Below are 24,650 nucleotides of genomic sequence, written 5' to 3' on the forward strand. Positions count from 1 at the left end.
GACATCTAAATGGGATTGTCAAGTATGTGATAAGATATATGTCTCTGATACTTTGAAGATATAAATTCAGGAATCATGAGTATAGAAATAAAAGTCACTGTCCTAGGAAAATTCAGTAACAATGTAGTTGGATAACTCACACTAGCTACTCAAACAAATAACCCCCAAATCTCAGTGACTTAACATATTAGGGTCTATTTATTACTCCCCTCATGGTCTCATGGTCTAGTGTAGACTGATATGTTTGGTGGGGGAGGTGTTTCTCTTCCAACAGTCATTCAGAAATTCCAGGTTAGTTATACCCAGTGCAGTCTTCCAGGGATTCAAAATACTCTGGTGGATCCTCTGTACCAACTGAAGAACAAAAAGATCTTAGAAGATGTTAAGTGATTTTGGAGACCGGGCTAGAAGTGATGTTAGAATACAGCTATTCAAACTATCTATAGCAAAGGATGACTTCTTAAAAAACTTTCCAATCTACTGCATACTATTACTTTTGTAAAAGACAATAAAAATGTTGTAAGAATGTAAAATTTCTATAAAGGTTTCTAAACACTTTCATTTGCTGTACTTACCTTGTTATGGATCAGAAACAAACTAGTCATAGAACGACACTGGTCTCTGAATGACACCCTCAGTAGCATTGGTGTAAATTGCTTCTGATGACATTCCACTGGCCTGAACTAGCCATATGCTGCCATGTGAATGTAAGGGAAATTGGAAATGTTCAAAGGAAGAAATGAAGTGATGGTCTCTAATTCAATCCACCCTTCCAGTCCCAAATATCCATTTTTTTTCTTCCTCCATCATACTGACCCATCTCCAAAATATATAATCCAAAATATATAATCCAAAGTCTCATCAAGTTATTGCATGTAGCTTAAAATCCCAGATCTCTCCATCAGATGTAGATATGACTTCTCATGGTCTGGTGACCTATAAACTAAGAAAAAAAAATATACTTCTCTCACCAGACTTACACCCAATATACAATGGTATATTGAAATGAAGGATAACTGCAAAAGACACCCTTGTTAGGAAACGAGAAGAATGAGAGACAAAGCAGTCACTGCTCCATAGCAATTCTGAAATCCTGGTTACAAATCATTTTGAAGGCCCTCTATTCCAGGGGTCAAGAAATTTCCTTGATTAGGTGATTAAGCTCTAATTCTTCCTTTGGGGAGATTCTGTATTAGTCAGGGTCTCCAGACAAACAGAAGCAATAGGAGATTATCTATTTATCTATCAATCTATCTATCTAATAAATTTCCATGTATAATATCTATGGATCTGTATATACAGCTAGAGAACCAGGAAAGCTGGTGATATAATTCAGTCCCAGTCTAAAAGCTGAGAACCAGGATACCTAGTGGTGTAAGTACTGGTTTGAGTCCAAAGGCCCACGGCTGATATCTGAGGGCAGGAAAAGGTGGACATCCCAGTTCAAGCAGACAGGGCAAATTCGCCCTTCCTCTGCCTTTCTTACTCTATTCAACCCTCAAGAGATTGGATGACAGGTACCCACATTGGTAAAGGCAATGTTCTTTATTTAGGCTACTGATTCAAATGCTAATCTCATATGGAAACACCCTCACAGACACACCCAGAAATAATGTTTTACCAGTTATCTGGGCATCCCTTAGCCCAGTCAAGTTGACACATAAAATTAACCATCACAGACTCTTTCTCCATTTCCTCTGGCTCTACCCTTGGGAAGTTTTCCTTGTCCATAATCTTCCATGGCCATATCTGAATGAGAGTTTGCTCTCCTTGGAGACTGCATAGTTTTCATACTTGAAGAGCCTGGGGGTCAACCAAAGATGGTTTTATAGCTTAATCAGTTAAAAATAATTTCAGATTTGGGGCATGGTTACTTTGGCAATACAGTTTCCTCAAAAAAATGTAGTAGTGTTGTGATCCATTTGTTTCCACTCAGTTCAATATGCCATTAACAACACCTGAAATTCTTTCTTAGTCTGTTTTAGACTGAGTTCCCCAGAAACAGATCCTGAGAAGAGGATTTGTGAACAATGACTTAATAAGAACATTGCATAGCAATAGGCACAGCAGAACTAGGGAGAAGAGGAAGTCAAGTGTATCACTCAGGATTCAGTTAGGAGACAGAAGCATACTAGTTATTTTAGCAAAGAGAATTTAAAATAAAGAATTGTTAAAGGCAAAAAGAGAACATTAAATATTGTGGATGTAGCAACTACAGGAAGCAGTGACCACCTCTAGGGCTGAGGGAAAAAAGAGAAGATGGTTGAATGACTAACACCGTTTTAGTCAGTTCTGCTTGCTATTACAAAAGCACCACAGACTGGGTGGCTTAAACAACAAACATTTATTTCTCACAGATCTGGAGGCTGGGAAATCGGAGACCAAAGTGTGGCAGATCTGGTCTGGTGAGGACCTGCCTCCTGGCTTGTAGATAGCTCCCTTCTTGCCGTATTGAGAGACAGCGAGAGGGAGAGGGAGAGAGAGAAAGAGAAGAGAGAGGAAGGGGAGGAAGAAGAGGAGAGAGGCACCTTCCAAAGTCCCTATCTCCAAATACCATCACACTGGGGATTAGGGATTCGACATAGGAATTTTGGGGAGACACATATATGCAGTTCATAGCAAACTCTTAGAAGCCTGAAGGATTGGCCCCATGGAGCTGAAACTCAGACCTCTGAGAAAGGGGCACTGCTCAGCTGGTGCTGGAATCTCTTAGCTTGGAGGAGAGTTACCATAGAACTGGGACCCAGGCCTTTGAGGAGGGGGTGATGGTGGCTGGTATTGATATCTCTATGGGGGTGCAATGAGACTAGTTCTGCAAGCATTAGGAAAACTGTAAACTGGATTCAGCCTCTGCTACTGGAATGAACTGTTGCTGCTGGGACTAATGAAAAGTTGCTGGATACATCATGACAGGAACATAAAACAAATAGAAGTAAACAGGAAGGAGCAACGCCCTTTTCCTCTTCCAGCCTTTCAGTCTCCTTCAAGTGTCCTCTGTTGGCAGAACATAACAGGGAGCAGCTGGCAAAGCACAAAACTGGTTTGCAGATTCCCAGCCCCCAGCATTACAAAGCTGAGTTAAGAAGGGTGGCTTTGGATCTGGGGTAATAGCTTAACATGCACATAAGCAAGGATACAACTTTAGATAAAAAGCTACAGAGGTAGCTTCAGCCTGATCCTACAGGAGAATTCAGGAGTGTAAATGATGCCTCCCACCCAAGACAGGGGAGTTAGGGCTTTCACACTCCTGCATTTATCAGTCCTTGGTTAAGAGCTCGCCCTATTTACCGGGCTAATTTCCCAGGTACTTCCAGTCTCTGTGAAGGCAGGCAAAGTGGCTCCAATAGCCTGAGCATAGTCCTCTGAAAAAGAGCTGCAGGTCTTGGCTGCTGGAAGTAAAAGTACATTGAAACTTCAGGCAAAGGGGGCACTCAAAAAAAGGTGGATAAGTATCCAGGAGTCATGGTTGAAGTACCAACATATTCCCTCTGGAGACATAGTCCTAAAAGCTGCCGTATTTCTCTACTTTCTTGATTAGATCTCTCTTTCTCTCGATTTAATTGCTGCTACTTTGGAGACATGCTGGTTAAAGGGTACAATTTTAAGATGAGTAAATTTTGGAGATCTAATGTACAACATAATACTGTATTGCGTACTTGAAATTTTCTAAGAGTAGATTTTAAGCTTTCTCACTACACACACACACACACACACACAAACTACGTGAGGTGATGGGTGTGTTAATTAACCTGATTGTGGTAATCATTTCACAATGAATATGTATATCAAATCATCTCATTGTACATTTTAAGTATATATAATTTTGTCAATTACACCTCGGTGAAGCTGGAAACAAAAAATAACGGCTGCTACTTTGAGGCTATCTGAAACAATAGGCGCTATCTGAAATAAACATGTGTAATCTGATCTTTCCTAAAGGCTGAGTCATTTTCTTCAACTCCTACTGGGGCTTCCTAGCTCAAAGCCTTTTATGTAGAAGTATTGTGTTTTCAAACCCTGCAAGGCCCCCAAATGCTGGACTCTATTCCGTTTCAGTTCTGTTTGTAAATTGGTTAATTCTATTCTATGCTAATCTCTTTCTGGTAATATCCTGTTAATCACATAAAAAATCACCAACGTCCACTATTAATATTGCTTTCTGAACTCTTCCCATAGAGCTACAAATTATGTACTTGTTCAGATCTGCTTTCTAATGTATTATGGGCAACAGTTTAGCCACTGCCTGATATGAATCTACAGTTATCCAGCCTACTACATTTCTTAATTCCTACATGACTGATATGCTAAGCTAATGCCACATATTTTAGATTTTTTGTTATAGTTGGCCACCATTTCTATTATTAATCCAAGTAGGTGATTGTTACTATTGTAACAAACAACCCTAAAATCTTAGTGTCTTAACCCAATAAAGATTTATGTTTTGCTCTAATCAGTACAGTGAGGATCAGTGCGGTGAAAGTGCTCTGTGTAATTATTAAGAGACCCAGGGTCCTTCCATCTAATACTTCTGCCATTCCTTAGCTCCTCAGAGTTTTCTGTATCTGGCTGACTGATGTGCAAAAAACAAAAAGGAACTATAAATCACTGGAGGTTTTAAGGGTCAGGTTTAGATTAGGCAATCACTGCTTCTGTCTATGTTCCACTGGCCAGAAATAGTCACACAGCCTGATGTAGAAGTAAGGGAGCTAGGAAATGTGGATTTCCTGGGTATACAGAGGAAGATAAGATGGTGAATATTTATCATTGTCTCTACCAGTTAGGATGCTTTCAGTTGCAGATAACAGAAAACCAAACTAATATTGGCTTTGCCAGGGAGGAAAAGCTTTCTCTCTACCCTCTTATATTTAGTTTTGGGGTACCTGCAAATTAAACTGACAAAAGACAGGTTAGGAAGAGAAAAGAGAGATTTTAATCACATACCATGTATGGGAGTTCACAAAGAAATGTGACTCAAAGGGGTAGTTATAATTTGGGGCTTATATACTATTTTAATAGATGAAGGGGAAGGGGAGAAAGGCATTTATGTGAAAACAAATAACTTCTTAGAAGGGGGGCGAGGGAGAGAGGGCATTTATGGGAAAACCAATGACTTTTAGGAAAGATAAATGGGCCCTTAAGAGAATAGGTGGGAGATATGATAGTTTGTGACAATGTCTGTTTAGGTGTGGTGACAATTCTCATAGTCTCTAGCCATAAGTCAATCTTCCCTAGTTGCTCCCTGGGAGGAGACTTATGACAATTGAGTTCTTTTGGAAGACTCTGCTTTTAGGCAGACAAGGAATTTCAGGAACTCAAATACCTTTGGCTAGGGACTTCCCTGGTGGTCCAGTGGTTAAGACTCTGCGCTCCCAGTGCCGGGGGCCCAGGTCTGATCCCTGGTCAGGGAACTAGGTCCCGCATGTCCCAACTAAGAGCCTGCATGTCGCAACTAAAAGATCCTGCATGCTGCAACGAAGATCCCGTGTACCGCAGCTAAGACCTGGTGCAGCCAACTAAATAAATAAATATTTTTTAAAAATGCCTTTGGCTAAAAATAATTTTTATGCCACAGTGGCTTATTTTGGACCCCTTAGGCTTAAACAGAAAAGGGAATTTATTGGCTAATAGAGAAGTCTAGCAGCAGAATGGGGTTCAGGTTGGGTTTGATTTGGAGGTTTATGATGCTCTCAGGGATTGACTTCCTTTTCCTGTGATTGATTCGCTCAGTCCTTCCTCCTCCACGTTAGCTTTACTCTCAGTTGGCTCTCAGTAGCACACACACAAGGAAGGTTGTAGTTTTTCCGGTATTCACATTCTAATGCCGTACCATCCAGAGAAAGAAGGAACTTCTCTTTTGCTCACAATCAAACAAAAATCCTAGTCTTCACTCTGATTGGTTTATGAAACTTGTTCAAAGGGAGGTGAGGCTAGCTGTACTATAGTTTTAGGCTAGTTGTACTATTCTTGGAGTTGGGGTTGTGGTGATGATTATTCCACCAGAATTTGGGTGAACACAATTAGAGTTGTGGAATAGAACTGGGAAATCATCTATATCCGTTGCAGTCAGGAAAGAGTGGCACATGATCTCACTTAAGGAGAATGAGTACTGTGACGATACTTAGCCCGTACAGAATGTAAAGGGGCAGAAAATATAACAAGTCAGAGGAAGCACTTAAAAATGATGGGAAGGTATGGATAGTGTCAAGGGAACCAAGACAGTTGTGTTATAGATCCAAGGGAGGAATTTTGAGAATGACATAGTGAAATAGATCATTCAATTTGTTGATTTCATACTCACCAGATATCCTTTAAAATTTGGCTTCTCATGTAAATGTTCCTTTTGAGTAAAAATGTGTACAGTTTTCTGGTCTTCTTGGCAGTTATGAAGAATTTGGTTTATATATCAGTCTCTTGTAAGTCTGGTTGGCATGAATCATCCCACTGGATTTAAATTAGCTCTGGTTACATGGGACTGAGTGAACTGATGAGGATGATTATATTTTTTGTGACTTTCTGTTTGAATAAAAAAAAAAAATCCCCCCCCCCAAATTAGCTCTGGAGGCTAACAACATTAACTTTCTGTCTCTGCAAACTGAGGACCAGACTGTAGAATACAGACTGAAATTTTAAGTTCACTTTCATACTGTAACACCCTTTGCTAACCATTAGGAACTATATTTGAAACATTTGAAATATAATGACTTAAGAATGCTCCAAGATGTTTGAACTTTTAGCTTTCCACGTTTGCTGTTTTGACTATTCTCTTTTCCTATGAAACTTATTTGCAGTGCCTACAAGAAAGGGAAAGCTGAGTGGACTATCCCTGGCCCAGCTGGGAGAAGAGTAGGTCATAGTCATCTGTAGCCATTCCAGGTTTCTAGGGCTAATTCAAGTGGTCTTTGGGAAAGACTGGTCTGGGAGTGGTAATCAATAAGGAAACAACTGTAATGATAAATGCCAGAGAAAAGCTGGGGACAGATTGGTTGAGAAAGAAGAAACTGATTTCAAATAGACGGGACGAATTAGTACGATCCAGTGATTGAATGGTGAGCGCAGTGATTGGTGTGTATTAAGGATCTAACAAGGCAAGATTTCAAATCCAGGTCACTCTTGAGAGCTGGACCACTACTGACAACCATCTTGTGAGTACAACTGGGAGAGGAAACTTTCCTTACAGATCAGAGTACAATGTTTTGCAAGTATTTGTGCGAGTAGTATCTTAACAGGTGTTCTTGTAACTGTACTTATCTTTTGTTTTCGTTTTTTTAGTTATTACAGGCATCCATATGGCAGTTAGGAATTGAAGGAGATGGAAGCAAAATCTCAAGTTTGAAACAAATTTGGCAAAGGTAGCCAATTATTAAAAGAACCTTCAACACTTCTTTTTCTCATCTGGTGTGTGGTCTTCGCTGCTCAGGCACAGTGTCTCCTTTTTTTCTTTTTTTTAATTAATTTATTTTTGGCTGCGTTGGGTCTTCGTTGCTGCGGTGAGCGGGGTCTACTCTTCATTGCAGTGCGTGGGCTTCTCATTGCGATGGCTTCTCTCCTTGCACAGCACGGGCTCTAGGCCCATGGGCTTCAGTAGCTGTGGCTCGCGGGCTCTAGAGCGCAGGCTCAGTAGCTGTGGCGCATGGGCTTAGTTGCTCTGCGGCATGTGGGATCTTCCCCGACCAGGGATTGAACCCGTGTGTCCTGCAGGCGGATTCTTAACCACTGCGTCACCAGGGAAGCCCCAGGTGTTTCTTTTTAATGGCGCCTCTCTTCCTAGACCTTCTTACTTTCCAAACCTGCAGAGAACTAGCTGTTACACACAGGGAGGCCCCAGAACTCGTGTTTCCACGCCTTCAGATTCGATGGAGCCCAGATTTCAGGATTGCTGGCCGGGAAGCAGGCGGCACCCACGGCCGCACCAGCCCCGACCCAGACTCTGACCTTCGGCCGCTGCCTGCGCGTAGCTGGGCGCCGGGGCCTTCGAGGATCCGCAACGCGGCGCACATGCCCGTGCCCGCCTTCCGCGTCGGCGAGAAGAAAGGGAGCCCGGACGCGCGGAGGCTGACCCGGAGCCTACCCATGAGGCAGCGCGCCGGCTCCTCGAGAGCCCCCCCATCCCGCCCACGGCTCGGCCGCCTGCTCCGCAATGGGAGCCGCCGCCGTCGCCGCCGTGTAGTTTTTCGTGCTCCTCCTTTTCCTCCTCCTCTTTCTCCTCCTCCTCAGGGCCCCAGTCAGGCCGATCCGCTCCGCTCACGGTAAGCGCCCCCCGCCCCCGCCCGCCCCCGCCCGCCCCGCGCTGCAGCAGGCAGAGGCCCTCCCGCGCGGCCTGCGCCGCCTCACTCCGGGGGCGCCGGGCTGGGGGTGTCGAGGCCGGCGCGGGTCGCCGAGAGCGCCCAGGGCGCGGGGGAGGGGACCGGCTGTGCGGCGGCGGCCGGACCGCCATCTTGCGCCGGCCCTGGCGGGGGAGGGATCGCGGCGCGACGCTGCAGCCAGCTCGGTGCGGCAGGCCGGGGCCGCGCAGGCCGCGGACGACGCCGTTTCCCCGCCCCGCCTCGCCCCCCAGGGCCTGTTTGCCCCTGGCCTGGTTTGGGCTTTTCTTTCCGGAGGCTTCTCCCTTGGTCTTCCGTACATTTTGTGCCGCTGTTTGGCGGGGACCCGTGCTCTTCTCGCTCCAGGTCTCCCCCCGAGTCTCGTGAGTCGTAGGCAGAGACCACAGGGGGTGCCGAACTTTGAGGCTCGGGGACCCTAGGGCCCAGGTTCCCCCGCCCGGGTGACCAGTCAGTACCTGCTCACACCCTCCTTCTTGTCAAAGGACTTCCCCGCTCTGCCCTACACGTCCCGTTATTGTCTGCAGGAGAGGGGCCCTGAGGAGAAACGTGGACTTGATAACACAGTTCCCTAACTGAGCTTGCAGGTTTCACTTGGTGAGACGGAAAGAATGATCTCACTCTGAGGTTTTATCCTGCTCTAGAGATGGACGGAGTTCCTCCCAACTTATCTCAAGTGTTAACGCTTTTATGGAGCGATCGGCTAGAGAGGAGAAACGTCAAAGTGAACCCACTTCGGCAAGCACGGGAGACCTTCGTTCCAGGGGGTTCTCTTTGTTTGCCAAGAATTGTTAGTTTAAAAAAAATTCTGTGCACTTAAACCTGATTTATTTATTGTTTTCATGTTTGAACTGTGTTTTAAGAATTTGACGTTTTTTAGCAGCATTAAACATAAAATTGAAGCATTAGAGGAGCGATTTAAAGTACAAAAGCCACCTCTCTGCGATTGTGAGGTGTCCTGCTTTGGGGGATTACTGTGCCAACTCAGGCTGTCTCTAAGCAGAAACTTACTGTACCTGTGACGAAGGCACTGGTTTGCTTAGAGAATTAAGTTGGGGCTGTGTGCTCTCGATGTTTTTAAAACATCGTACAAATACCATTCTAACTGTATCTTGCATTTGTATGGGTCATTGTTACCGGCTGATACGTATTTCCTAACCCCTTTTACAGTGGTCTTTGCTGCTAGAACTGATTTTGAAGGTTAGGAAAGAGAGCTCAGGGTGAGAGGTCTGTAATGAAGTCATGGCTAGGAAGTGATAGAGCCTTTTCTAGAACCTTAGGTCTTCTGATTCCTCATTCAGTGCTCCATTCACTATGTTTCATTTTTTGTGAGAATGAAGTGAGTGAGGAAAAGAGCAAAGGAGGCTCACCTACAAAATTTAAGAAGCACTATTCAGTTGCCCCTTCCTTCGCATTTTTATTTTTAAGAGTTCATTTCTTAGCTTTTTAACTTTTTGTTATTTAAGTTTTCATGCTATTTTTTCCCCCAGACATTGAAAAGTTGAATAGCTGGGTTGAGCCCTCATACCCACCACCTAGTTTTTACGGTTGTTATTGTTTTGCCACATTTGCTTTATCCACCTGTCTCACGGTTGTTTTTGGTGAACATTTTCAAAACATATTTCATACATCACGACAGTTCACACCGAAGTACTGTGTGTGTCTCAGTATGTATATCATAAGATTAAGGTCAATTTTCTATGTAACTGCAATAGGATAATCACACTTAAAGTTAAGAATAATCCCTACATAATCCCTGATAATCTAATGCATGTATGTAGTATGTATTCACATGTTCTTCACATGTTCCTTGTCCCCAAAATGTTCTTTTTAGTCATTTATTTTGGAACAATCATGCATTACATTTATGTTAGTTCCTTTTAATTTAGTGTAGTTTCCTCTTTTTTTAAAAAATGACATTGACCTTTTGAAGAGACCAAGCCAGTAGGCTTGTAGAATAACCTACATTCTGTATTTTACTGACAGTTTCTTCCTCATGGGGTTTAACTGTACCCTGTATCCCCTATACTTCCTTTAAACTTGAAGTTAGGTCTAAAGGCTTGAGTAGATCAGGCTAAATATTTTTGGCAAGAATACTTCACAAGTCATGCAGTGTACCGCTCATTATGCAACATCAGAAGGCATGTAAGCGGGGGGTTATCCTGTTGGTAATCCTAAATTTGATCTCTTGGATAAGATGGTGACAGACTATCTTTCCATTGTAAGCATTTCCCTTTGCAATTAGCAGATAGTCTATGGGGTGATATTTTGGCATTAGTATTTGGTAAGAGTTTTACTGCAGTAATCTGATAACACGTAGTTGGGAGCAATTGTCTAGAAATGGGTGTTTGGGGATGAAGGAGGGGAGCAGTTTTGAAGGATAGAACTAACTTATCTAGTTTAGGAAACTTGGAATTGCTGCTCTAGTTGACATCAGAGCCTACAGTGGCTAGGGGAGAGGAGACAGAAAGTAGATATCAGACTTTGCCTCCTTTGAAAGTTTGCTCAAGACCCTTGTAGGAGTAGTGAGCTGTGAGAAATAGAAAGTTCTGGGGTAGTTTGGTTTTGGAGGACTACAAACCTCAGCATCCCCACTTCAACTCATTCTTTCCAGTTAGGCTGTCTCATCCAGTCCTGCTTCTTCAGTCCAGTGTTTTACTACCTAGCATTGGCTTTCTTAGTAAGAGAGAGGAGGTCAAAGGAAAGAAATAAATAATTTTGTACCGTTCTCTCCCACACTGTTTTCTCTATTGAAGAGAACATTTAGAACCATACCAAGATTTCTTTTTCTTTACTAATTGGGCAGGGGATGTACCTACGCGGAATAGCAATTTTAAATAGAAAGTAAATGATAGTTTTAGATGACAGGAAATTGGAGATTATTGACAATATATTTTGTTATTTCAAAAGTAACTTTTGAATGATAAGAAATATTTTTGACATGCTAATTAAATATATAGTCCTGAATAGTTTATTTTTTCCTGTTTCAGAGGACTCAAAAATATTTGATTTTTCAGTCAAGTTGTTTTAAAGATATATAATGATTTGATTTACTTGGTAACTTTTTTCAAAAATGTGTGTTTGGGATTTTTATTAATTTTTGCAAAGCAGTTTTGTTTTAAGGATTCTTTTAATTCTCAATGTAACAGGAAAAATAGATACCACTCTTTATCTTCTAGATCAAAAGGAACTTTTATTTTTTTAACATTTTAAATTATTTTAAAATGTTTTTATATATTTTATATAATTTTATATCATATAATTTATATAATTAACAGAAGAATAAAGGGGTAATGTAAAACAACTTATTAGAGCTTTTAATAAGAATTCAAACATAGCAAATATTTTTGTATATACTTAGAAAAATAAGAAACAAAAAAATATATTTCATGCATCTAATTAAATACTACCCCTACAATTAATATACATCACATTTGAATGCTCTTGGCAAATACTATAATTGTAGCCCACAATTTTTTTGGTTTTTGTTTTAGTTTTTTACCCACACAAAGAGCATCTTCCTTTATTCTTCCCTCTTACACTTGTGCACAAGAATATTGTAGCTAGAGGGTAAGACAGAATTCTCTTATAGTTCCTGCAAGTGCTTTTCCTTAGTTGCATGAGGAATGTTCTTCTTGGTAACTTACAGTTTTATAATTGAAACTTTCCCCATACAATGATCATCATATCAGTAATAGGCCGTCATCTTCAAGTCATTATTTTGCAAGTACAGTTGACCCTTGAACAACATGATTTTGAACTGTGTAGGTCCACGTGGATTTTCTTTTTCAATAAAAATGCTACAGTAGGGGCTTCCCTGGTGGCGCAGTGGTTGAGGGTCCACCTGCCGATGCGGGGAACACGGGTTCGTGCCCCGGTCTGGGAAGATCCCACATGCCGTGGAGCGGCTGGGCCCGTGAGCCATGGCTGCTGAGCCTGCACGTCCGGAGCCTGTGCTCCTCAACGGGAGAGGCCACAACAGTGAGAGGCCTGCGTACTGCAAAAAAAAAAAAAGTGCTACAGTACTATACGATCAGCAGTTGGGTTGAATCCATGGATGCCGAACCATGCATACAGAGGGGCCAACTATTACACACTGATTTTCAACTGCACGGGGCTTCGTGCTCCTAACCCCTGTGTTGTTCAGCAATCAACTGGATAGGTTCTTTCTTAATCAGTGTCTATCCCTCCTTTAGTCTTTTTATACAATACAACTCTCTCCAGGTTAACTTATGCAGGATTTTTAAAAACTAACTGATGCTTGAGAATGCATTGAGCTGAGGAGAGTACTAGTTTTTCTTAGGACAGTAAGAATCAAATATGTTTGAAAACCAGATTATGTGCAGTTGACTTCTCTTCCTTTCCCTTTGTGAAAATTCACAGAAGTTCAACCTTGTTCTTCCTGATATTGCCAACTGAGGAAAATCTCTCACTAGATAATACTAAGCCAATTCTAAACTTATAAAAATTTGTCACAAGTTGTATTTCTGACAGAATTTTCAAATTCTTTTGTCAATTCTTGTAATAATCTTGGTTCTGCTCTCACCCCTTTTCTGAATCACTGTGTAGATATGCATTTTTCAAGCTTACAGTGTTACACTGTCACATGTTGCCCAGATTTTTAGTCTGTATTTTTCAGGATTGAAGCTTGCCTGAAATGGGCAACATTGTCTGCATGTGACTAACTCATCAACTGTCATACGTGAACCTGGAACATAGTGATTTGAGATTTCAAATACTTCCCCAGTAGGTTCTTGCTTATCATTCCTTCTGGATCTTCTTTTTGCAGTGTGCATCATCAGATGCAACACTTGAAGGATTTTTTGAAAACTTGTATGGTTTAAATTTTTGTTGAAGGGAAGATGGCCATCTTTGCTTCATAACTGCAAGGTATTTTCAGTTTTAGATTTCTAGACACCAATTAGAATAATCAATCCAATGAATTAAAATTTCTGCATCATCTATTTCCTTCTAGTCACCATTGTATACATCTGCATTCAACACTTCTCCACTTATGAACTGTATCAAGTTAAATTTTAGCGCACAAACGTGAAGGATGAAAGAATACTGTCACACGTCCTTTTAGCAAAGTAGCATGGTCCTGCATTTTTGTAAAAACATGGCATGATGAAGTTCTTCTTGCTGAATGAGAATACTGTATTTCCTTTTAGTTTTTAGAAATATATTGTTCACTCATTGATTGTTGAGTTTGAGAAAATCTATTTGGGATTTAGTCTAATTACACTTAGTCTGAGATTTCCCAAATTTCACTGTCATTATTACAGTCTGAAGTGCTTGCTATCTACCTTTGCATTTATCTTTAGTTTCACTTAATAATTCTGAAATGTCTCCTCTGTTAGTTTTCTTCTGTTCATTATGAACAGAAAATAAAAAGTTCTGAGTTCATAACAGTAGTCAGTGAAAACTAAAAGCAGATGAAAGGATCTGCCACCCTAAAATATGCCACTTTGACATAAGGATTATTTTGAGCAAAAGGCAATTGAGAACCAACAAATGCAGGAGGAGCCCTCTTCCCATCCCCTCACTGCCCCCCCCCGCCACCCTGCTCAAAATTAACTGCCTAAAAACAGGGCATACATTTCTTTTTGTGAAGGTTCTTACCTTACCGTACCAGGAAAGGAAGAGTGACTGTTATCACCTAAGATGGAGAGTTGATAGATGAGTTTGCATAAACAGACCCAACTAAAATAACCTTTATCTTCCATTAGTTCTGCCACGTATTTCCTAGTTTCTTCCCCAGGATTTATTGTCTCTCAAAGCCCCAATTCCCTTTCCTTTGTTAAAATGGTATATACACCCTGAGTCTAACTGCTTCTTTGAGTTTTACTTCTTTTCTGTGAACTCCAGTGTATGTAAATATTAATAAAAATTATGTGCTTTTTCTCCTGTTGGTTTGTCTGTTGTTAATTTAATTCACAGGCCCCAAATACTGCAACCTAAAAGGATAGAAGTAAAGTTTTTTCTTCCTGACACAGGCTACAAAGATAATGCCTTGAGTCTTCTATACCTTTTGGGAAGCTGATGCAGTATTTTGTGGGAAACAATAGGAAAACTCAAGAAAAAAAGGTGAAGGATAATGCATTAGTGATGATTTATTTCACTCTTGCATTATCCTTCTAGGCAATTAAATCATTCTTCTGTTTTCTTATTATTTTAGTTTTTTAAAAGCATAGTTGGGAAAAATTGATGCTCAATGGTGAAATAACACCTAGGATGATGGAATTAGCAAAATATTTTGAGGTATAGGAAGAATAAAATCACAAATATCCCATAATGTATCTTAGATTTATAAAAGGATTCTATGGGCTCACCTAGTAATTGTAAGATAGAATGAGTTTTATTCTATTTTAAAGTAATAAGTTTTCCCTTTGTTGTTTGAAGATCTCTAGGAAACAATGAAAGTCATAAAATGTCAATTTTTAAAACTAGAACTGCTAAGGAAAGAAAATTAAAAACTGAACCTATGGGGGGCTTCCTTGGTGGCACAGTGGTTGAGAGTCCGCCTACCGATGCAGGGGACGTGGGTTCGTGCCCCGGTTCGGGAGGATCCCACGTGCCGCGGAGCGGCTGGGCCCGTGAGCCATGGCCACTGAGCCTGCGTGTCTGGAGCCTGTGCCCCGAAACGGGAGAGGCCACAACAGTGAGAGGCTCGTGTACCGCAAAAAAAAAAAAAGAAAAGAAAAAAAAAGAAAAAAACTGAACCTATGGACTCTGATAGTGTGCTGAAGGTTAATGGTTAGTTTGGACGGTAAGGTGCAGAGTTCCACTGCTTTCCAATACTGCTTTCCTCCTACTACTATGATAGGTTTTTTTCACCCTTTTGCACTCCATCTCTAATGGAGTAAGGGTTCCACAAGGCCCTCCCTTTACCACATACGTATCTTATGAAGCTGGATTATCCTCACTTCAACAGAACAAGATGGTGTAACAGATTGAATACAGAAGCAGATAAGAGAATCCAGCTGTCTTTATGAACACAGATATTAAAATTAATGAGATTGTAAAAATGGAAAACAATGCCACTCCTCTAAATTTTTGTTTTGGAAAATACAGCTATTTTTTATAAAAGTATTTGTGTTAATATGCAATGGGTTTGTTATAGTCACTTTTAAGTAAATTAATATATATTTCTTAAATTTCTCAGGTTGGGTTTGTAGGCTTCATCTTTAGAAGTTAATCAACTACACTCTTTTTTTTTTTTTTTTTTTTTTTTGCCAGGTTTGATTTCTTCAGCATGATAACTGCCTGAATGCCTTTCAGTTGAGGGATATTAACCAAAGCAAAGACCATTAGTCTGTGAAATAATTTGCCCCTTGCTTCTAGGCTCTACCCATGTATTCCTTATTTTGTGGGTATTTGTTCTTAACCTTTGGCAAGTTTGAGAAGCAAAACTTGGAGGGTTTGGGAGAGGTCTGGGGATTTTAGGTATATCCTAATCCCTATCTCCTTTGTTTACTCACTCACTCATTTTGCTTTTCCTATTCAGGGTTTAAGATTATCTGACTTTCAACTATACAGGATTGCTGCTGATAGAAAGGTCCTCATGGAACAAAATGCACCATGGAAGTGGCTTTGTTAAATTCCATGAGGAAAAATAAATAATATATCTCCCAACTGTATTGAATAGAAAAAGGTAAATAAGAAAATTGGCACTACTTTTGACACTACATTGTTAGTATTTGTGTTTTTTTGAGAAGTTATAACACAAGATATCTTTCTAATTTTTCATTTCTTTTATTGCAGTGTTTTAGTGACTCTAAAGTATTTCATGGTTACATTTCCTCCTCAAAATAAATAGTATTTGGAGATGGGTGGTATTATCCTTTATAGATGAGGAAATTGAGTTTCAGAAAAAGTTCATTTCACTCATTGTAATACTTACTGGGTGCCAGACACTGCATATTCATTTTGTAAGGTGTGATACCGTGGTCTTCGCTCACTTCACCTTCAGCGTTTCTAGCTCAGAATTGTGTTCTCTTCTCTTTGGGTTAGACAGTGCAGGCCTGGCAGCACAGCCTCTGGTGGAAGTGCCAGCTCCTAGAGCATTTGGTCTATTCTCTGCCTCACTGCATTCTGGAAGCTTCTGGTACTAGTATAACCCAGCTCTGGATGTGTTGGTGGAGAGTTATTGAAGAGTTTGGAATTGATAAGTGACACAATGAAAGCATTATTTTAGGAAATTGTTAATTTGGTGGTTCTGTATTGAATGGATGAAAGCAGGTAGATCCGGATGCTGAGAGACAGTATAAAGTGAATCTTATAAAGTAAATCTGATGCTATAGGTGTGAGGTTCTAAGGGCCTGAACAAGTACTTATGAATGGAAAGGCAAGGTTGGTTGTGGGAAATATTTTGAAGGAAGACTATAGGACTGGGGAATTGATAGGATGAATGAAAGAGGGAAACATTGAAAAAAACTGCAAAGGGGTGACAGTTTCATTTGTAGAAAAAGAGAAAGGCAAAAGTAGAACTAATTGTTAAAAATCGGGGTAAGATTAATCTAACATAAAATTTACCATTCTTGACTAAAGTGTACAATTCAGTGGCATTTAGTATATTCACAATGTTGTGCAATCATCAATGCTATCTAATCCCAGAATATTCTCAGTTTCTCAAACCCTTACCCATTAAGCAGTCTCTCCCCACTTCTTCCCTCTCCCCCAGCCCCTGGCAACCACTGATCTGCTTTCTGCTCTATGGATATGCTTATTCTGGTCATTTTATATAAATGGAAGCATAACATGACTGACTTCTTTCACTTTGCATAATGTTTTCAAGGTTCATCATGTTGTCACATATATCAGTACCTCATCTTTTTTTAATTCCCTTGTATGGATGTATCACATTTTGTCTATCCATTCATCAGTCAGTTGATAAACATTTAGCTTGTTTCTACTTTTTGGCTATTATGAATAATGCTGTAGAACTAATTTTTGAGGGAAAGTTAATGTTCAGTTTTGGAAATATTGAATTTGAGGTGAGTTTAAGTATCCATATAGCAGTTTTCAGCAGTTAAGAGATGAAGGACTGAAGCATAGTTAAGAAGTTAGGGTTGGAAGTTAATATTTGATGATTTTATAGGCTGCTATTGAGAACTGATAGTTAAGTCTATGAAGTTTATTAGATCTGTCTTTTAGGGAACAATTTGTGTAGGGCTAAGATCTAAACTTTATAGAACCTGATTTTACATTGTTTAAGAAGGAGGAGAATATGGAGAATCTATAAAGAGTTAAAAAGGAGGAGATGGATAGAGAACCAGTCTATTGGCATACAGAAAATTACTGAGGAGCATGTCTCAAGAAATTGGGTTAGGACTTCCCTGGGGGTCCAGTGGTTAAGACTGTGCTTCCACTGTAGGGGGTGTGGGTTCGATCCCTGGTCGGGGAACTAAGATCCTGCATGCTGTGTGGCATGGCCAAAAATAAATACTCTCATAAATAAATAAAAGGTTTAAAAAAAAAAGAAATTGGGTTAAAATTGATGCAAGATAAGGAAAATGAAAATGGAAGAAAGGGTTATTTGATTTGGCTGTTGGAAAGATTATTGGGATCTTAAGATGGATACCTTCAGCAGAATAGTGTGTGGTAGAAAATGTAGCTGGCCTGCTGTGCTCAGCTCAGTTTTGACTGACAGAGTGGGTGGTGATAACTACAGTAAATCGACTGCAGCCTGGATCAGGATCAGCAGGAGGTTTTAGAATACTTGGACCAAGTGGAGATGGTGCAAAGAGAGATTCCCCATACCTTGTTGTAAAGAAGGGTTGCTTTTATCAATACATAGGAACTTTTAATGATTGTGCTGATTTGGATTGCTTTGTAGATTTAAGTAGTCTGCTCAAGCACAGGCTTTCTACTTATTAATATTACATTAACATTTTTTGTGTTAACAAAAATGTTAAAATTCTAAAAAGTTGGTTTGTCATGATGATTTGATACTTGAGATGTTTGCTCTGAATCAGTATCTGTTAAATAGATCTTGATATCATTGGGAGTTCTGAGTTAAGCCGTCAAACAGGCTTACTTATTAAAGTGCAATTTATATTGTTTATTTAAAATTATTGGGGATTTCCCTGGCGATTCAGTGGTTAGGACTCCACGCTTCCACTGCGGGGGGGCCTAGGTTCAGTCCCTGGTCAGGGAACTAGGATCCTGCATGCCACGTGGGTGGCCAAAAAAAAAAAAAAAAAATTATCAACTGTTATTTTTTTTTTCAGGAATTTACTTGCTTCGAATAAAATCAAGAATTTCATTCTGAGTGTTGTTTCATTCTTCACATTGTACTTGAGAGTTTCTAGAAAATCTTTGGGTATAGTAGGTAGATTACTAAAATTCTTAATTTCTAATTCCAAAATGAACTTTCATAATTCAGCATTCTCAATTAGGGCAGTATTTTTTACTGAAATATGACAAATCCCCCTTTTCTTTCAGTCTAGGCAAAAAATTTACAAATACTAGATGAATATGTTTACAATATTAGGGTTGGAAGGATCCTTGGGGATCTTGAAAGTGACCATTTTCAATTGCATAATGTTTGAATTTTTCATATTTTTCTTTGGTGATCTGTCACATCTCAAGTTCATCTCATTTCCTGATATTTTAACTGCTGATTGTTTTGTTCTTATATGAAATCTGCCTCCCTGTTATTTTGGTCTTGTTCCTGGTGGAGGCAAATAATATGTGGCTGAAATCTCTGGCCTTCGAAGTGCCTGGGTTTGAATCCTTGTTCTACCACTTAGTTTTGTTACTTTGGGTAAGGTGCTTAATCTCTATAATTCAATTTCCACAGCTCTAAAGCAGGGACACTAATGGTGTCTGCCTCATAGAGTTTTTTTGGGATTGGATGAAATGCATTGGATGCATGTATTTAATTAATTAGCAAATGGTAAGGATAATTGTTATTATAAATAGTAACTTATTGTAACTTATAATAGTATGTAATGAATTAAGTAGTTGTATTGAAGCTCAAACTAGGAATGAAATTCTCTAGTTTACTCAAAACAAGTAAATATTAGCAGTGTTGTTATCGTTATTATCACTTGAGCCACAAGGAACAAGTCACCCTCTTGCCTTTTTTCTTATGACAAACTTTAAAATATCTGTAAACAGCTTTCACTTCTGCCACCCCTGCCTCACAGTCTCATGTTTTTCCTAGGTTAGGTACATTAGTCCTTTGACCTAGACAAAGCTTTAATTTTAATTCTTTGTAGTGGGCACCTGTTGTTTTTGCTACCCAACATCCATTCACCCTTACCTCCCTTACCTTGGTAACATATGTCTTGATCTTGATTTTCCTGCGGGGAACCATCCCCTCCTCCAGTATTTATCTTGTGGGTGGTGTGTTGTACCCGCCCCTTTTGGGTCTCTGGTACCAAGAGGATCAATAGTGATTGGTTGACTTTAGCCAAGCCAGTCAACTCCAATCAGAGCTGGTCCTTTTATCATTGTCCTGGTCTTGAATGTTGGAAGGTGTTAAGTTGAGCTGCTGTAGTCATTCACAATGGGAGGACCCTTTCTGAGGATAGAATCAGAATAGAGGAAGTGAAGCCTAGGGATGGAGAGAGAAAAACCAGGTTTACGTATCATTGTTTAAAATATGCCTACAGCGAATTCTGTAAATGAGCCAATAAATTCTCTTTTGCATAAGCCAGTTTAAGTTGGGTTTTCTTTCTGTTACTTAAAAGTTGAAAGAGTCATAGCCAATACACAGTATTCCAAGTGGGGATTGAATCCAACAGAATAGAATGAAACCATCATCTCTTTGACTTTAGACTCAAATTCTTTTATTTTGACACTGTATCACAAGTCTGATTGTATCAGTTCCTGCTTAAAATCCCCTCAGTGGCTTTCCAGTTGCTCTTCAGGTAAGGACAGAATTCCTTAACATGGTCTTCAAAGCGCGGCGTTGTTTGACTCCTGTCTCACCTCCCATTGTGTACCATCTTGCTCTCTTTTCCAGTCACACTGGTTTCTTTTCAGTTTCTTATATTTGCTGTGCCATAGATCTTTTGCACATGCTGTTGCTTTTGCATGGAATGCTTTCTTCCCTCTCCTGTTTGCCTAGTTAACTCTAACTCATTCTTCAAATAACAATTAATCATTGCTTCCTTAGGGGAGCCAGTTTTGATTATGCTAACTAGACCTAATTTCCTTACTCTGAGTTTTAAAATTCCTTGTCCATAGCCTTCATAGCACACATTGACAGTTTAATCTGTTTGTATGAGTGTTTGTCGCTGTCTCTAGACTGTAAGGTTCATGAGTGCAAGACCTGTGTCTTAATTTTTGACCGTCATTGTATTCCTGCCTGGCACGATGTCTGGCACATAGTGCATGTTTATTAATAAATGTACTTTCTTTTTTTGATGTGAACCACTTTTAAAGTCTTTATTGAATTTGTTATGATATTGCTTCTGTTTTATGTTTTGGTTTTTGGCCCTGAGGCATGTGAGATCCTAGCTCCCTGACCAGGGATTGAACCCTCACCCCCTGCATTGCAAGGCTAAGTCTTAACCACTGGACCGCCAGGGAAGTCCCTAAATGTACTTTTTTTTTTTTTTTTTTTTTTTTTTTGCGGTACACGGGCCTCTCACTGTTGTGGCCTCTCCCGTTGCGGAGCACAGGCTCCGGACGCGCAGGCTCATTGGCCATGGCTCACCGGCCCAGCCGCTCCGCGGCATGTGGGATCTTCCTGGACCGGGGCACGAACCCGCATCCCCTGCATCGGCAGGCGGACTCTCAACCACTGCACCACCAGGGAAGCCCTAAATGTACTTTTTAAATGAATGAACTTTGGACTTACTGCCTCTCTGGTAACTAAAACTGATAAGTAGTATATCTTCAATTTATATTTTTTGTAAATTTTGGTTTTTGAGCAAATACAAAACTAATTTTATGCTAGATTTTACCATTCATCCTACTTTGTTGAGATCTTTTGAAAGTCTCATTTGTTATTTAACGTGCATTATACTATTTACTCATCTATAAATGTAATCTGTACACAGTATGATCTTTATCCAAATTATTGCTATGAATATCGCCCTTTGTTAAGACATATAAGACATTGGAATGTCTTTCTTATCCCTGAACCATAACCGTATCTGTATCTTCAATCAGTATTATTATCCACTGCATCACATAGCAAACTCTGATACGTGGGACTGGGGTTAGGGCAGGTGAAGGAATAAGGATTCATACTTTTTACTCTACACACTTCTGTATGTTTGAGTCCCCTTTTAATGAGCATTTTTACTTTAAAAAAAACACTAATGAAAACATCTTTCCTTTAGAGATTAATGGGTATGTTTCTCCCATGGTGGGGCATTTCCAAGTCCTCCAGCTAGATGTGATTACTTTTTTCAACCCCTGACCTAGAGATTCTTAGCCTTTTTGGTTCATAAACCTTATAACAGTTTGATGCCCCAGAAAATGTATGTGTGCACAGAATTTTGCTCTGTGGTTTCCTCAGCACCTTGTCAAGAACCTCTGCTATAGCATTTCCAATTTTTATTTTTATTTTTGTTTTTTTTTTGGAGTATAATTGCTTTACAATGTTGTGTTAGTTTCTGCTGTACAACGAAGTGAATCAGCTATATGTATACATATATCCCCTCCCTCTTGGACCTCCCTCCCCACGCCATCCCACCCATCCAGGTCATCACAGAGCACCGAGCTGAGCTCCCTCTGCTATATGGCAGGTTCCCACTAGCTATCTGTTTTACACATGGTAGTGTATATACGTCAATCCTAATCTCCCAATTCATCCCCCCCTCCCCTTCCCCCTCTGTGTCCACATGTCCATTCTCTATGTCTGTGTCTCTGTTCCTGCCCTGGAAATAGGTTTGTCTGTACCATTTTTCTAGATTCCACCTATATGCATTAATGTACAATATTTGTTTTTCTCTTTCTGACTTACTTTACTCTGTATGACAGACTCTAAGTCCATCCACATCTCTACAAATGACCTAGTTTCATTCCTTTTTATGGCTGAGTAATATTCCACTGTATATATGTATCACATCTTTATCCATTCATTTGTCGTTGGACATTCCAATTTTTATTATTGCAACTACCGTGCCCTGTTTCATATGATATTTATATATTTATCCTAATCCCCCTACCAGATAGTTTCTTGAGGTAGGGACTTTTTTCATTGAGGATTGTGCCTTGCGTTAGATAGAAAATGGTTAAGTGTATTATTTTTTAAACTTTTAATTATTTGTATTATGAAGTATTTTTATTGTCTTTCGAAAATCTGAGCTCACTAACTTGGAGAATTGGTTTTCACTTGTAGTGGAGGTAAAAGAACCCTTTTCCTTTATCCTCTTAGGTTAAGTGCCTGGGATCTGCAAATTAAGTTGATGAAAGACAGATTAATAGGAGAAAAGGTGTACACATTTTATTTGATGTTAATATTTTATGTTAGTGGAGGTGTTCATCCAAAAAAAAATGAAGACTCAAAGAGGTGGTTAGACATGGGGGCTTATATACCATTTTTTTAAAAGATGGTAAATTTCGGGAGAAGTGGCAGGTCAAAGGAAAAGAGGTTTGGGCTTCTAGCAGTGGTAAATTGAGGGAATGTACATATATGGGGGAAACTAATGGAAGATTAGGACTATTTTAGTAAGGTTTGTGCAGCCCCATCTCAATGCCGACTTTCTGTCTCCGGTAATAATGGTAGTTTTTCCTCCTCCTGGAATGGGAGAGGGAAAGGGGAAGACCTTCACAATGGGAAATGTATGTCCTGCTTTTAGACAGATAGGAGGAGGGCAGAGAGCTCTTTCTGTGTTTCCTGCTTAATTGCTGAAGTGGCATATGTTGATCTCCTATAAGCTTTAAGGAATTCTGGATTTCTTCTAATTTCAGAGAATTAAAGTGTTAATTCTTTGGTTACCTACCTTCAGAGAATGAAGTTTTTTCTGTAAATTAGGAGGTGGACAGGAGAAGCTGGCCTAATTGCTTTTTAAGTCTATTCTTGGAAGTAGCTAGGGCAACCTCTTTCAAGACCTGGATTTTCCCTATCCTTGTTCTGATCTCATTGTAGGCCACTTCTTTCAAGGCTGACTCCCAGTCCTTCCCCTTCTCTGTTTGCGTCTTTCTCTTAAGATTCCGGAATGAATCTTTTTTTTTTTTGCGGTACGCGGGCCTCTCACTGTTGTGTGGCCTCTCCCGTTGCGGAGCACAGGCTCTGGACACACAGGCTCAGCGGCCATGGCTCACGGACCCAGCCGCTCCGCGGCATGTGGGATCTTCCCGGACCGGGGCACAAACCCGTGTCCCCCGCATCGGCAGGCGGACTCTCAACCACTGCGCCACCAGGGAAGCCCAATCATCTTTTTTTAAAATGACATTTGAAATTTTTGCTTTATTTAAAAAAAAAAACTATGTATATCCATAGTCTCCCTTTTTAAGGTCGTTTTCTCCCTTTCTTGAAGTGACCATTTCCAGAAGGCAATGTTCTACTTCAGATAAAAATTAGAGTCTTTCAGAAATTGGGTGAGATTTGACAAAATATCTTCTAGAGTTTCTGTAATTCCCCAGTATTTTGTCTGCAGTATTTTAGCTGCTAGCGATCAGATGTTTTTAGTTGTATGTTTTGTGTGGTTAGAATGTGCAATTTTCAAGAATAAGTCTGTGGTTTTTAACAGTAACAACTAGACTGATTCTGAAAAAGATAGATGTTTAGTTTTCTAACAATAAAACAAAAGCCATAAAAGGAGGAAATACTGATTTAAAATTTCATCTGCTTAATGTTTTAAAATAAAAATTATAAGTTATTTATAAAATTTCAAATTTAAATACCTGAATTTTATGAAATCAAATTTCTGTGGGTCTCTCAAATATATACAGGTTTATCTTATGATTTAAGGTTTCTATTTGCATGACTTATCTTAGAATGTCAAAGTAGACATGATCATTCTCTGCTTTTCTAATCCTGTTAAAATTAATTTCCATGATGGAATCAGTAGGTGATGGATACTAAGTGATAAAAAACTGGAATTTTAAACATGACTCTTCTTCTTCAAAAGACTGTATGGTTTTAACATAATGAACATCAAATTAAAATTAATTTTCTAGTATCTCCTTGAGATAGTGGAAATTCTTGAGAGATCATAAAACCAGGGTTGGAAATATTAGATTGTTACTCATAGTTAAGAACCCACTTCGAATCCTTAGAGCTCTAATCATTTGGGATTAGAATTCTAAAATTATAGACCTCCATTTCAGTATGACGTTAATGACAAAGACTAAAGAATTATTTATAAAATGAAATAGAACATAAACCAAAGCTTTAAGTCAGTGGAATGATTTGAATGCCTG

The 24,650-nt window shown here is 39.8% G+C and overlaps 1 protein-coding gene across 3 annotated transcripts in view; it reads left to right on the forward strand.

Moving 5' to 3' along the window:
* Positions 1–8,162: 8,162 nt before the first annotated feature.
* Positions 8,163–24,650, forward strand: part of ZNF280D (zinc finger protein 280D) — a 119,480-nt gene continuing 102,992 nt past the window's right edge. For 2 of the 3 annotated variants that reach the window (XM_060097293.1, XM_060097296.1), the window contains exons 1-2: positions 8,163–8,246; positions 15,826–15,972. The gene's annotated coding sequence lies outside the window, so the exon portion shown is untranslated. The remainder of the gene's footprint in view (positions 8,247–15,825; positions 15,973–24,650) is intronic. The other variant, XM_060097295.1, reaches the window with a different exon arrangement.

Source organism: Mesoplodon densirostris, chromosome 4 (assembly GCF_025265405.1).
Source record: "Mesoplodon densirostris isolate mMesDen1 chromosome 4, mMesDen1 primary haplotype, whole genome shotgun sequence".
Classification (NCBI taxonomy): domain Eukaryota; kingdom Metazoa; phylum Chordata; class Mammalia; order Artiodactyla; family Ziphiidae; genus Mesoplodon; species Mesoplodon densirostris.